This window comes from Anomalospiza imberbis, chromosome Z, assembly GCF_031753505.1.
Source record: "Anomalospiza imberbis isolate Cuckoo-Finch-1a 21T00152 chromosome Z, ASM3175350v1, whole genome shotgun sequence".
Classification (NCBI taxonomy): Eukaryota; Metazoa; Chordata; class Aves; order Passeriformes; family Viduidae; genus Anomalospiza; species Anomalospiza imberbis.
This window is the reverse complement of record NC_089721.1, coordinates 61,875,859-61,888,775: the sequence shown is the minus strand read 5'-3', so window position 1 is coordinate 61,888,775 and position 12,917 is coordinate 61,875,859. Positions and strand designations below refer to the sequence as shown.

The window sequence follows — 12,917 nt, the reverse complement described above, 5'->3', positions numbered from 1 at the left end:
AAAAATCTGGGTGCTAAATCAAACGGGTTCCCAGGCAACCCCTGACACCAGCAAGGGTAGGGATCTATGCTTTGAATTGTCTTCTACAGGGTGCTACCTCAGTGTTTCCTAGAAAGGTAGAGACAAGACATCCACGTTAGGTATTAATGTAGACATCACTTATAAATGACAGAGTTGCATTAGGCCAGAATACATGCTTAGTGATCATTAGAAGAAAAATATATATAATCTCACTGCATGATGCTCCACAAAGAATTTTGGCTTGCATTAGTAAAATTCTACTAGTAAAAAATTAGATCCAGGACTTGTAAGGTGGGTCTTTGGAAAAAAGGGGATACTATGTAGAAAAAGCCCAATCTTCATGTAGCAGATTATGCTTTGGCAAAAATCTTGGCTGTGAGCTAACTATATCAATGAATTAGAATTTTCTAAATGTAGGAAGATTTTCTATACTAGAGAACTTTGCAATAGCAGTAAGTGCACTGATGCAGTTATGTATAGATTTTAAATCCTTTTGTATTTGATTTCTGGATTGAGTCTTTTGGGTGTATTCCATGTTTAAAGCTGCATACTTACAAGGCCAAGAAACTTCTTAAAGTGAAACCTTAAATTCTTACTTGCTGTCAATCTACAAAGAAAAATGGAGTTGTTACCAAGAATCTGGTAAAATAAAGTACTCCTTAACCCAATATAGTATTAAGAAGCAGGTATTTTTTCTTTGACCTGATGCACAGGGGGACAGCTCCTCTGAAATTCATGCATGAGGAGTCCAGGAAAGGTTTTGTTTACATACTATATTTTACCTATATATTTTTTGATTGCCCCAGAGTAAGCATACATGTGCTAATCATTTCCCTAAAATCATTAAAACATTTTCTCTCCCCTTTACACATGTGGTCTTCTGTCCTGGGGGTCTCTTCAGTGGTGCGTAGTGCTCAGGGACCCCAATGTTACAGGTGATCTATTATTTTGGCAGGGCACTGAGGCTGGTGAACTTCCAGTTCTCCTTCTTACACAATGGACATTGAGCAGCTTCATAGGCTAACGATCTTTGAGGAATAAGCATTGTGTTAGCTCACCAGGTGTAGACAATTTATCATCTAGCAACAGAGGGACAGGAGTTCCATATTGTAACAGAACAGTAACTTCACCTGGAGTGTTGACATTGGGCTATGCTTGCTAAAGTAAATAAGCGCATCGTGTTCTCAGCTCCAGAAATTAGTACTTCAGCCATGTGGTTTCTCTGTCATTTGGCATTCTTTGCCTGTGAGAGAATTTTTGGTCTCCTCTCACATTTTTGAATACTGTCCTAAAAAACAGGCATTGCTTGGCCTAAAATAGGAGCTGAGGCAGGTATAAGGACTAACAGGACAGCCAGTGGCTGAGAAGTTTTGTTTCAAGCAGCTAGTTGAATGACAGAGTTAAAATGGTTGCAAGCCAAGGCACAGTAGCCTTGAGACAGACTCAAGGAGAAGACAGCCTGGAGTGCTGTGAGTAACCTAGATGTGCACCTACACATCCCCTAGCAGCAGTTGCATTGCGCTCATCTGAGAAAACTCTGTTTTTTTAAGCTGTATATTTCTGTAGATATTTTATAAGACAAGCCACGCAGTCCCCAGTTGAGTTTTTCTTGGAATTATGATGTTGCCACTTCCTGAAATAGGATTTTTTTATCTGTGAGTTTTCTTTTAGTTGCAAAGTAAACAAGTTAAGCTAACACCCAGGATGAAATAAGCAACATTTGGGACCACAAACTTCGTTGGTTTAAATTTCAGCCAGAGTATATTATTATAACTTTTTACTGTAATATTTTTCCCCTCCAAAACTGTGGTGGGCTTCATGCCAGCCCAATTTTCTCTGTGGAGTTTTTTTTTGTCTGCAAGCAATTTTCAGAGGTCTGACAATCTAAGGCAGGTTGTGGATTTCTTCTTGGTTGCTTCTAAACTCCTACTCTGTGACATTCAAATTCCCCTTTCTCTGTAAGACTTGCCAGGACATCTTGGAGGCTCCCAAATCACCACATGCCTTGAGAGGCACGGCAGAATTTATCCATTTTCCCTCAATTTTCAGAGCTTTTGGATTGCAGCTCTCCTGTCTTTCACCCTTCCCACGCAGCTAGGAAATCTAGAAAGTTGTTTTATTTCTCTTTCATGAAAATGGAGCTTCTTATCTACTTCTGTACCTACAGAACCTGTAGTGAACATGGTGGAATTCTCAGTTTAATCCCAGGCACTGGTACAATTGCTTCCTTTCTCCTTTGAAAGTGATAAGTTTAAGTTTTTGGTGTTGTCAAAAGTTCCTTAGCATGACTGTCAACTTAAATTGTGGGAATGACCTTATTGAAAAAAGGCTTCTGCAAGGACTATGAATCCCTTATTCATGTTGTCTCCCACTTTTCATGCAGTTTAAGTGTTACATGGTGCAAATGACATCAGATGTTATATTGCACCATGGAAATTAATTTCAGACTCTTACTCCAATGACAGTGACAGACTCTTACTCCAGTGACTCTTGTTTCTAAAATAAACTCTGGTCTTGCCACTTGCAGCATCTAGATTTGCTTCAGTTTCATTTACCCCCATATCATTGCTTTGCAATAGAGAAATACCATTTCATATTATTTCTCCCAGACCATGTTGTACCTAAGATTCTATAAGGCAGCATTCCTGTAGGGTCCTTGCACAACAGGTCTGAAGTCACAAGAGTTTTTTTGTGTGTGACTGAAACTTACGCCTTGTAGGGAATCTGCAGAGCTTGATGTCAGGTTCATTCAACTGCTATTCAATAAAAGCACAGAACAGGTGACAGTGTATGATATTACCTTGCTCATAAAAATGCACTGAGATCAAGGGCAGATTCTCAAATGTCATTTGACGGAGTCTACTACAGTGCTGGAGAAATATGGGTATCATCTGTGTTATTACACTTTTGAAGATGGCCAAGAAGTGAAAACAACTTGCTCAGAGCCATCCAGCAAATGAGGTCTTGGGGATAATCAAAGAAAACCATGTTTCCAATTCTTAAAGTTTACCCATGTATGAAGTGATAAATAGTCTTTGTACCTGGAAAAACATTAAACACTTAGGGAAATGCAACACTGAGAAATACAGCAACCAATATTACCCAAGAGTGTCTTTCAATTCAATGTTGTTAATCTGCAGTATTTAATCACTAGCTTGACACTATCATAAAAGTTCATCTCTAACTTCTACAGGTTTTTAAAGAAACACTTTCCTCAAAGCAATAATGTATTTGTGTTGTTTTTAGAGAGTGGATCTGTAAAACACTAAGTGATGGGTATTTTCATTTGACAATAAACTTGTTAAATCTTTTGCTACAAATCTGACTTCGTATAAACTTCCTTCCTGTGTGAAATAACTCCCCCCTCCACCTACTTAGTATTCTCAATAGTGAAAGCAGGCCTACATTAAGGAAAGTATATTTAATGTGCACAGAGAAAAGTGATTTTTATGATATGTTAAGCTGACAGAGTAAATGTTAATTTTTCTTCAGTGTGGTGATCTTTGATATGTAATGATTTTCTTGTCTACACTACAACTTTGACAGGTGCGACTTAAAATCTTTTGCATAATAGAGGCAGAATCATTTGACCAAAGCATGAATGAGTCCCTCAAGATACTGCTGTGTAGCAGGGGGCACTGGGGATGGAAGTGGAGTGGTAAGTTGGCTTCCTGCTGTAAAAATAATGTTAGGAGAAGGCGTTTTGTGGGCATTTTGATACATTCGGCATGTTAACTTATACTGTATGTAGTTTTCCCTGGACAGATAAAACCACAGAAAAAACCTTACCTCCATAATTCCAGCCTAAGAAGCTTTCCTTTTTAAGCAAGCACCTCTTCCCTTGGAAGATTCCCTTTGCTCTCAGAAAGATTTTTAAGTGGTCTTGCATTTCTTTGTTGTTTGCCACATCACTCTTACCCTTCCTCAACAATCAAAACTCTTAAATGCCAAAAAACTCTTCATTCCACTACCTAATTTTTCAAGAATTAAGAGAAAGGGGCCTCTAAAACCTGTGTATTACAGTATCATCTACCAACTGATGAACTAGGAATCCGGGGAAACAGAGGAAAATTTAGAAGGCAGTCATATTCTGCATCTGTAAAGTAGCAAGAGAGTTGGTGGTATTCAGAATAGAATATGCCCTGGATGAAGTTGTAATACAAAAAAAGAATAAATTGGATATCCCTAGAATACAGGGCTAAAGGAAGGTGAGTGGATTTCAAATAAGGATGAAAACAAATTTCTTAAAATTTGAAATATTTTATACTATAATAACAATGTATAAACTTCAGATTTCCTCTTAATTACTTAATATAAAATTCCAGAACAGGTAAATTGGAAAAAACTCTAAGAACTTTTTTGTCAAAAACAGCAAGTACTTGGGATTAAGACTGGTATTTTGCATGACTGGATTTCACACTGTTTTGCTGCTTAAGTGAAATATGGGTAATAATTTTCTCAGTGTTACATTATTCTTCCCAAATACAAATTACTATAAACAAAGTGAATATATTCAGTAAATTACACCTGGTCCACTTGGCATTTTGCTTTTTAAGAGAAGCAAAATATTTCTCTCTGGTAGATAGATTGCCTTGGACAATGAGCCTTTGAAACTGTTTTCAGGTTGAATTTTCTGACTAGACAAGAACAAAGAGACTGCTATTTCTTACTTCAAAGCATAAATTCTGCAAAACACTGCAAGGTGTATGTGGCCATGGGGTATAATACTAAAATACCCTGATATTAAATCTGGCATCCTGTGATCCATTTCACAGCAATAATTCCAGTGTTGTTTTGTTCCTATGTAAATTTATGTCCATACATCAACAGTGTGGTAGTGAAAAGAGTTTGATTACTGCATTTTTCCAGGCTGAAATATAGCTCTGAAATCATATTTTTATTATAAAATCTAGACATGAAAACCAGTATCATCACAATTGCAGGTGTTGAGACAAACAGGGAATTCTCTGCCCTGGAGAGGTCACAGACTAGGGCAAAACACCTAACTGAGAACATGTTGCACACAAGAAGTAACAGATTGTACTGAACTCCAAAATAGTATGTCTTGAATTATAGTGATCTAAGTAACATCGTTTTTTGTTGTTTTTTTTTTTCTTTTCTTTCAGACTGAAAATACCATTTTAACTTAGTACAGTTCACCTGTATTTATCCCCAAAAAAAAAAAAAAAAAAAAAAAAAAAAAAAAAAGAAAAAAGTCCTGGTAATGGTGGTGGAAATTTGCAATTCCAGGAGACGAGAAAAAAAATCAGAAAAAAAAATCAGAAACAATCTGAAAAACTTCCTAAAGTCTTTCTTTCTTTCTTTCTTTCTTTTTTTTAACTTGCTGTCAAACTTATGAAGTATAATTCTTTACCTGATTTTATTTCAATAGTTTTTGGAAGCTCAGTTAATCACTAGTTTATGATATTATTTGTGATACTAAGGCCCTAACCAAAAGCTGTGGTAGTTTTTCTCCTCTAATTTCTTTTTGAATGTTCACTAAACTATTTCTTTCCTATCTGTGAAGAAAGTATCTGTGAATTATGATGACATCTCTTGGCAAGTGCTGTCTTCAGAATCATGTAGCTGTCAAAATATGTGATGAAGTCAAATGGCCTTAAGGGAGGCAAATGTCATTCATTTGTCATCATGATAAGTGATATACCTCTGTGAGATAGTCTGACATATTAAAGTTTATCCCAAGAATCAAGAAACTTACTTTAATGATTGAACTCCTCCACTTCACAGCCTACTAGCTGTGTCCTTCGTCCTTACTTTCTTCCTCGCCCTGCACTTCACCCTAGACAATTCTGCTGGTTCTTCAATGTGAGGTTTCTACCTCAGACCCTTCCTAACAGCCAAACATGCTTATCTTTCCTTGTGGTGAGCCTATCCAGGGCTTCATAATCATCTGCACCTTGCAAAATATTTTCTTTTTTTTTTGGCTCAAAACTCCTGAAATGCAATTGTTATTCCACTTGCAACTGATGGTAAGGTTTCTATGTAATGGCCTTGACATATTTTAAATTACTGCTAAAGAACCCCAGACTTCAATTTTTCCTTACCAGACAAGCCCATCTCCCTCACCCTCTTTCCTTGGTCAAGCTCTAGGCTCCTAATCACTTTGTAACATTAAATGCTTCAGGACTGAGATCTCTGATGCAGAATTGCAAGACTAGGCAGTTTTGAGAATCTTATCCTCAAACCTGCTGCTGGTAGTTGTTTTGTGTTTGTTTTCAGTTTTGTTTGATGAGTTTGAGGAAGACAGAAAAAGAGGAGCTAAGTCTGGGATGCAGATATGGAAAATTATTATTTCTGCTATACAGGGACAAAAGATGATTGTATGTATAGAGGTGAAAAAGTGATGTGGTCCTTAGTGAAATGTCTGTTTGTTGTGCTAACAGTTAAGATAGGTGGAAATGTTAGTTTTGCTTGAAACTCTTTGCTGTCTGCCAGTGTTTCCCAGTGAGATTGTATTTTGGTTCAGAGATGTTGCACAATTTTTAAGGGATTGCTAACAGCAGCTGTGTGTATAGGAATACTGTCTTTCCTTACTGCCTGTAGTATTCCTTGCTGGTGTGCTTTTTGATCTGGGTCTCACCTCTTTACACAATGAAGCTGTAGTTTGGATAGGAAATAAAGTTTAAAAACTTTTCATTGAGTTATTTTTCTGTGTTCTTGCCAATTGAGTAGGTGATAGGAGTAAATGACAGCATCCTTGCCATGTCCAGACCATCACTTGACATTCTGGCTTGTGTATCAAAGGAGGGACAGAAGTTCATCATCTCCATGCTCGGCTAACTCTGACCAACCAGTCTGTGCACCTCAGCCCATCAAACAGTAGCATCCTCATGCTTCCGCTGAGATCAAGAGTCTAAGTTCAGACTCCAGAGAGTAAAATTACAGTTACAACAGCAAATAATCAGGAGAAATGGAAGGATGTGTCTGAGGACATATAGGTTGTTTGTAGTAAAGGTAACAGTGTTCTCTAAGTACTCTTTCACTCTTTCTTCCCAATTAAGGATCTTAATAAATTTGGGTTGTATTCAGTGCTTAACACAACTACACAGAGTTTAACAGGATGTTGTGGTTTGAAAAGCAAAATCAGGGAGAGACTTCAAGTCAGAAATACAATTAATAGGAAAAGGAAAAAAAAAAAAAAAACTAAATACATGAAATAATACAAAAGGAAAGAAAACAGCCACTGACAGAGTCAGACTACAACCTGACACTCTGGTGGTGGTGGGAGTCCAGACTGGAATGGCTTCAGTCTTCCCAAAGTGGCAGATGTGGTTCTGTCAGATCTTGAAGACGGGTGTAATCTTCCTCTGACGGTGCAGTGGAGAAACCCCATCTGTTCCCAGTGGGAAGCTGCCCAGATTATATTCAGTCAGGAAATGCTTGTCTCCTCCCTCTGGGCGGAGCATCCCACAATGGGATGATCTAATTTCAACAGTCATGCAGTGACATTAAATGGGCCATTAACAACAGATATCTTCCCTGGGGGAAAGATAAGAAGTTAAGGAGGAGGTAGAAAAGATAAGAAGAAACTGCTCACAGATGGGAAATGAATAACATCTTGCATTTCACCCTGGGATACAGGATTACACAGGAAAGTTTTTCCTAGAGAAGGGGGTAATTGATAAAAAATATGTTCATTCAACTTTATTCAACTGCCTACAAAACGCCTTGAGTTCCTCCAGTGGTACCTGTAACTGAGGAATATAGTGTCGTTTACTACACTCTGGGGAAAATTTTAATTCAGAAAAAAGCTGAACACTACCTGCCACAGTATCACAGATTATAGCACCTGATTTTTTGTTCTTATCTCCAGCAGCACTTGTATGGTCATTTCTATGCTCACTTTTTCTCCTATCCACCACTTTGGCAGCAGAGCAAGACATCTGAAGTAAAATTGAATGATGCATCTAAGTAATGGGTCTTCCACAGTTAGTAGATCTTAAGTACTGCAGTAGCACGGGTTCAGTAACCTGTTCAAGACCACATGGGTCTGGATATGTTTCTGTGCTTAAATGTGCCTGATCCACCAGAATTTTTCACTAGAGGTAGGCATGAGTACAAGCAATTGCAACAAGGAAAGGGAGGTTGTAAATCTGCAGTTTACCACACAGAAAGATTCATTGCCTTTTGCAGCTCTTTCTGCTGCCACATCCTCAATTTGGTATAAAGCCTTCTTGGATTATCCTGAAATCAGAAATTTGCTTGGATGGAGGACTTTTCTGTCTGTGTACAAAGAGCTAGACCAAGTGCAACCCTTGGAGATCTGGTAAGGTAAAGACAGCTTGATTCATATGGGTCTTTCTTATATAAAACCCTAGAACCATTATTCAAAAAAAGGATGTGCTGCTCCACCTGCAAAGCACCAGGTCAGTTGGTGGCAATCTTTGTGGGTGATGGCTACAAATTCTGGCTAGATGTGGAGAGTGCTCATTCATGTGAGAAGGCTTGTATTGCAATGAAAACACCAAAAAGCTGTGCTTGTGGCCACCAAGGACTGGAGGAGTTTAGAGACAGAGCCTGTTGAGTCCCACAGGATTCCATGCCAGCTGTAGGAAATTTACTACTGACACAGGCTATGGAAAAAATAATGAGTGTTTGCAAAAGCTATGAGGTGGCCTGGGGCACTGCATTGTACCCAAAACTGTCTGCGCTCTACCCTCTCCTCCCCTTCAAAATGGGACTTATTACAAGATTGCTGTTGTCCTTTTATTCTGTAGGAATCTTACCTTTAACAGATTGTGTATAAAGAGACAAAGCACCCTCAAAAATAAAGAAGTATAGAGTGATGTCTGTTCAAGTATTACATCTATAAAGCTCAAAGGAATTTCACAGGTTTATGTTGAACATGTACATGTTTAGAGTTTTACTAGCTTTCTTAAGTTTACTAGTTAGAGTTTTCACATTAAAAATAGGAAAAAACCCAAAACCTTCTGTGTTCCTGCACAACCCTTCTGTAAAGACTATGTAAGACTTTAAGGCATAGATTCTGAAACTGTGTCTCAACTGCTGGGTATCCCCTGGATACTTTGAAAGGAATGATTCTTCAGTACTCAGCACTCTCCCATACCACATCCACAGAAAAATAGGATGTCCCTATAAGATACCTCTGCTTGACTACCTCAAACCATCCTGGTTTCAAATGCAATCCATAAGTTCTGGGAAACATGCGCACAATGACTTCTCAATTTTCCGCATACTGATAAATCCTGTGAGCCTGGCAGGACATCCAGGGCTGACAGCTTGGAGAGTACTGTGTGCATTGCTGTACATGGAGGCAGGCCATGTGCTATACCTGTGCTGGTAAGGTGACCTTGGCCGTGGAGACCTGGATATGCTTGGGTCTGCACCTAGGGGCCACAGCCTTCCTAATGCAGCAGCAAGCCTCTCAGCCTGGGCTGCTAACCCTGCTGTTCAGCCAGCACTGAGAGGCAGTTCATTATAGTGAGTCGTCATCAGTCTGTGCTGTTCCACAACAAAAACACTCCTCTGGTTGCACTTAGAGCACTCTTTTGAGATGCAGAAAAATATTCTGCAGAAGAAAATGGCCTGAAAATGTTATTTGAATACTTAGAAGAATTGGCCTACAATTTTGGCTACAGTGCATGTAAAGTGCCTGTTCTCTGGATTTACTTTTTAACTGAAACAAGTGGGGTGTGGACCAAAAAGGGAAGCCAGTAGATTGCCTTGCTTATGGGATGTTTTATTTTGCCAAGCAGGACTGCCTGATGCAGACCACTTCCTGTTGCTGATAGGTGCCATTTCTCTTGCATTTCTGCACTGTTATGTTGTTCTTTGGCCAAGGTTATTCATCCTGCTTTTTTCCCTAGTGCACTCTTCTCTCCATCTTTCCCTTAGTCAGAAGAAGTTGTATTTTACAGATATGCCACTCCCTATCTTTGTTGTCTTCTTTTCCACAGCAAGCTTACAATTTTACTAACTTCCAGGTAATACTGAAGCTGTCAAAAGCAGTATAAACTACCCCTAGCCACATCCTCAGGTGAATTAGGAGAGGATAGGGATGGTGCCTCTTTTCTTTTCAGTCACTAGAGTAAAACCTCTCTTCTGAAAGAAATATGGCACTCTATGCTGTTTTGGTCCTATCCATCACAAATGGCAAACATTACCTACAGGGGATACTTACTTTCAGAAGTTCCTATATGCTAAAGATTACCAAGAGTAAACTTTGTTGGAGAGAAATGTTTTAAATCAACAATTAAGTTTGCTATGCTTGAATTTCTCACTTGAAAAGCCTGTCATCCCAAATAGCTTGTGTAATTACCAGTTTATAATACTGACATGGACCACAGCAAATTCAGTGATAGCACTAAACACTCAGAGCTTTTCCATCATGAGAAGATCTATCCTCTTCACTTCCTCCAAAACCCCACAATAAATTCCTTCTTTTAACTGGTGTTTTGGACAATTGAAGTACAGTAAAAGATTTTATGTCAAACCACAGCCTAGATAAGTATGGACGGCATCTGAATTGTCAGATCATTGCTATTTGTCAAAGGAAAAGGCTAGAAATGTGAACATCTATGCTGTATTTAATAACAATGTATGTAAAATAATTTTTATTAGATAGACTGACATTCATACTTTCCAAAGCAGTTGGTATTTAGAAGTGAGTGATAAATCCAATGTGCTGGTTAATGATCGCTCTCATACAAACCTGGTACTTCTGGACATTGACAGATTCATTTGCTAGCAGCATTAACACTGGCTTTTGAGTTGTAAATGTGTGTTTATGTGGCTTCCTCTTCCCCCTTGTCTCGAGTCACTTGTAAAAACTAAATTTGAAATAAATGAAACCCAGTGAGTTTACTTCCTTGGGTGTAGTGTTTGAGGGGAATAATCTTGCTAGCTGTAGGGCTTTGTTGGTATCTCTGATGCTGTCCCACTCCATTTGCTGTTTCATGTCAGGTGTGGCCTGTTTCTGGAATGGTGCTTTTCCCTATTTCACTATTGTTTCCACAGAAAATGGCTCAGGACCACCCCTGAACCTCTGATCTACAAGTGGCAATGGACTCTTTACTTTTGCACATGAAGCACTGTGAGGAAACAGAAATAGCCAGATGTGAGGTGAGCCCACTATCCCTTGACTTCCTTATATTACAGCTGAGTGACCTGGGGAGAGAAGTACCTGAATCCGGCTGTGTCTAAGTATGAAGTCAGTGAATGGTAATGACCTTTATACTCAGCCAGTAAATTGTACAGTCCCCTTTATACCCTAGTTTCTAAACTGGTGATGTTCCCAGTTTGAAAGCCGAAGGAATGCGGAAGGATTTAGGTACAGGAAATCTTACTCATCATGCACAATACACTGAAGTTCTGCAGTTCTTCCTCCCAGGGGGGTCAAAGCCTACTTCTTATATAAAAGCAATTTTCTCAAGTGTAAGAGGTGGGAAATTGCAGAAAAAAGTGACCATCTAAAGAATAACTGTGCAAAAATGTGTTCACTGTAATAAAAAAATCCCTCACTCCTCTCAAAAGACTCAAAATTGCTGAGAAGAGCATGGTTTAGTAAGCACCAGGAAAATATCAATGAGCAAAGTTAGCTGTGTGTTACAAATGAAGCTGTAATTAAGGGTACATGTTCCAGACATCATGGCCCTTCCTTTTCCATGATTTTCACTGTCTATGTGTGTAGCCACCAGTTTTAAATTTAATCATTTACTTCCACACAAAACTTGGCTGGTAAAGAAATTCAAAACAGAAATAAAAACATTGTGAAAGAGGATAAAATCTTCAAAGGTATTTTCAATGCATAGCAATTCTGAGCTAGAAATACAGCGAAGTTCAAGTAATTGCTTGTGGACTGCCTTCAGTTTCATCAGTTAGGGTTTATGTACTTAAACTTAGAAGTCGTCAGTGTTTGCGTGAGACTATTGTTCAAAACATTTGAAATCTATGGCACAAACAAGGTAGGATGCTTCCCCTTTTTTTGACTCCGCTGACTATTTCAGTGCATGTTGTTCTAGAAGGAAAAGTGATGTCATCACTATCAGTTCAATAAAAATGAACTGAGATTGGAAAAATCTACGTGCTTACCTGCAGGTATAGACCTGATTTCACACATACTTGTTGGATATTAACTAACCACAGGAGTCCTTCTCAAGATGGCACTGTCTTCAGAAAACTTTACAGTCCTTTGAGTTACAAATCTAGAAACTTTTTTTCACAGCTTGTCAAGAATAAGACACTCCTAGTGTCTTCACTAGCTTTGTGTGCTTACTGTCCATCACCACTCAAGAATATTCTCATGACTTTGTTTTGTCTCTCAGGCAATCCAGGGAGAAGACATTTTAGTAATCTGGAGAATCGCTGTGCTTTGGATAAAGAATAAGCTTGGAGAGTGGACAGTTTGCGTTGTTTCTCTTTCTCTTTTACTGTTTTCTAAAGTCAGAGACATACAGAGTTTCCAAGATGTTTCAGCAGGGTATGGATCACTGGTATTGTGGTAAAATTCGAGGCTATTGGAATGCTGCGGTGCTGGGATGTAACTCTTCATATGGCCCCAGAGGAAGCTGATCCTACAGTTGCCAGGCCTCAGGTGTAAGAGTTATGGCCCTCTATCTCTTTAGGCATGGAAAGAAGGATATGAATTTTCAAATTTCCAATCACTATTTTAAAGGACCCTCTGGGAGAGTCAAATAAAGCTGTCGGGCGGGGAGTACTCCAGTAAAGTTAGTCTCATGTGCAGCAGTGTGAAGGATCATCCCACATGAGGGCAGAACACTTTCTCATTAGTGCAGCGGATGGTGTGTCTTGCAAGGCAGCATGGGTTGGAGTGCAGGTTTCTGGAAAAGTCTCTGCATTCCCATGTATTGCCCTGAGAACAGCATTTACTGTGGTACTCAGAACAACCTAGAAAT

At 38.9% G+C, this 12,917-nt stretch overlaps 1 protein-coding gene across 5 annotated transcripts in view; it reads left to right on the top strand.

Moving 5' to 3' along the window:
• Positions 1-12,917, top strand: part of NRG1 (neuregulin 1) — a 447,143-nt gene that overhangs the window by 117,795 nt on the left and 316,431 nt on the right. The window lies entirely within an intron of this gene.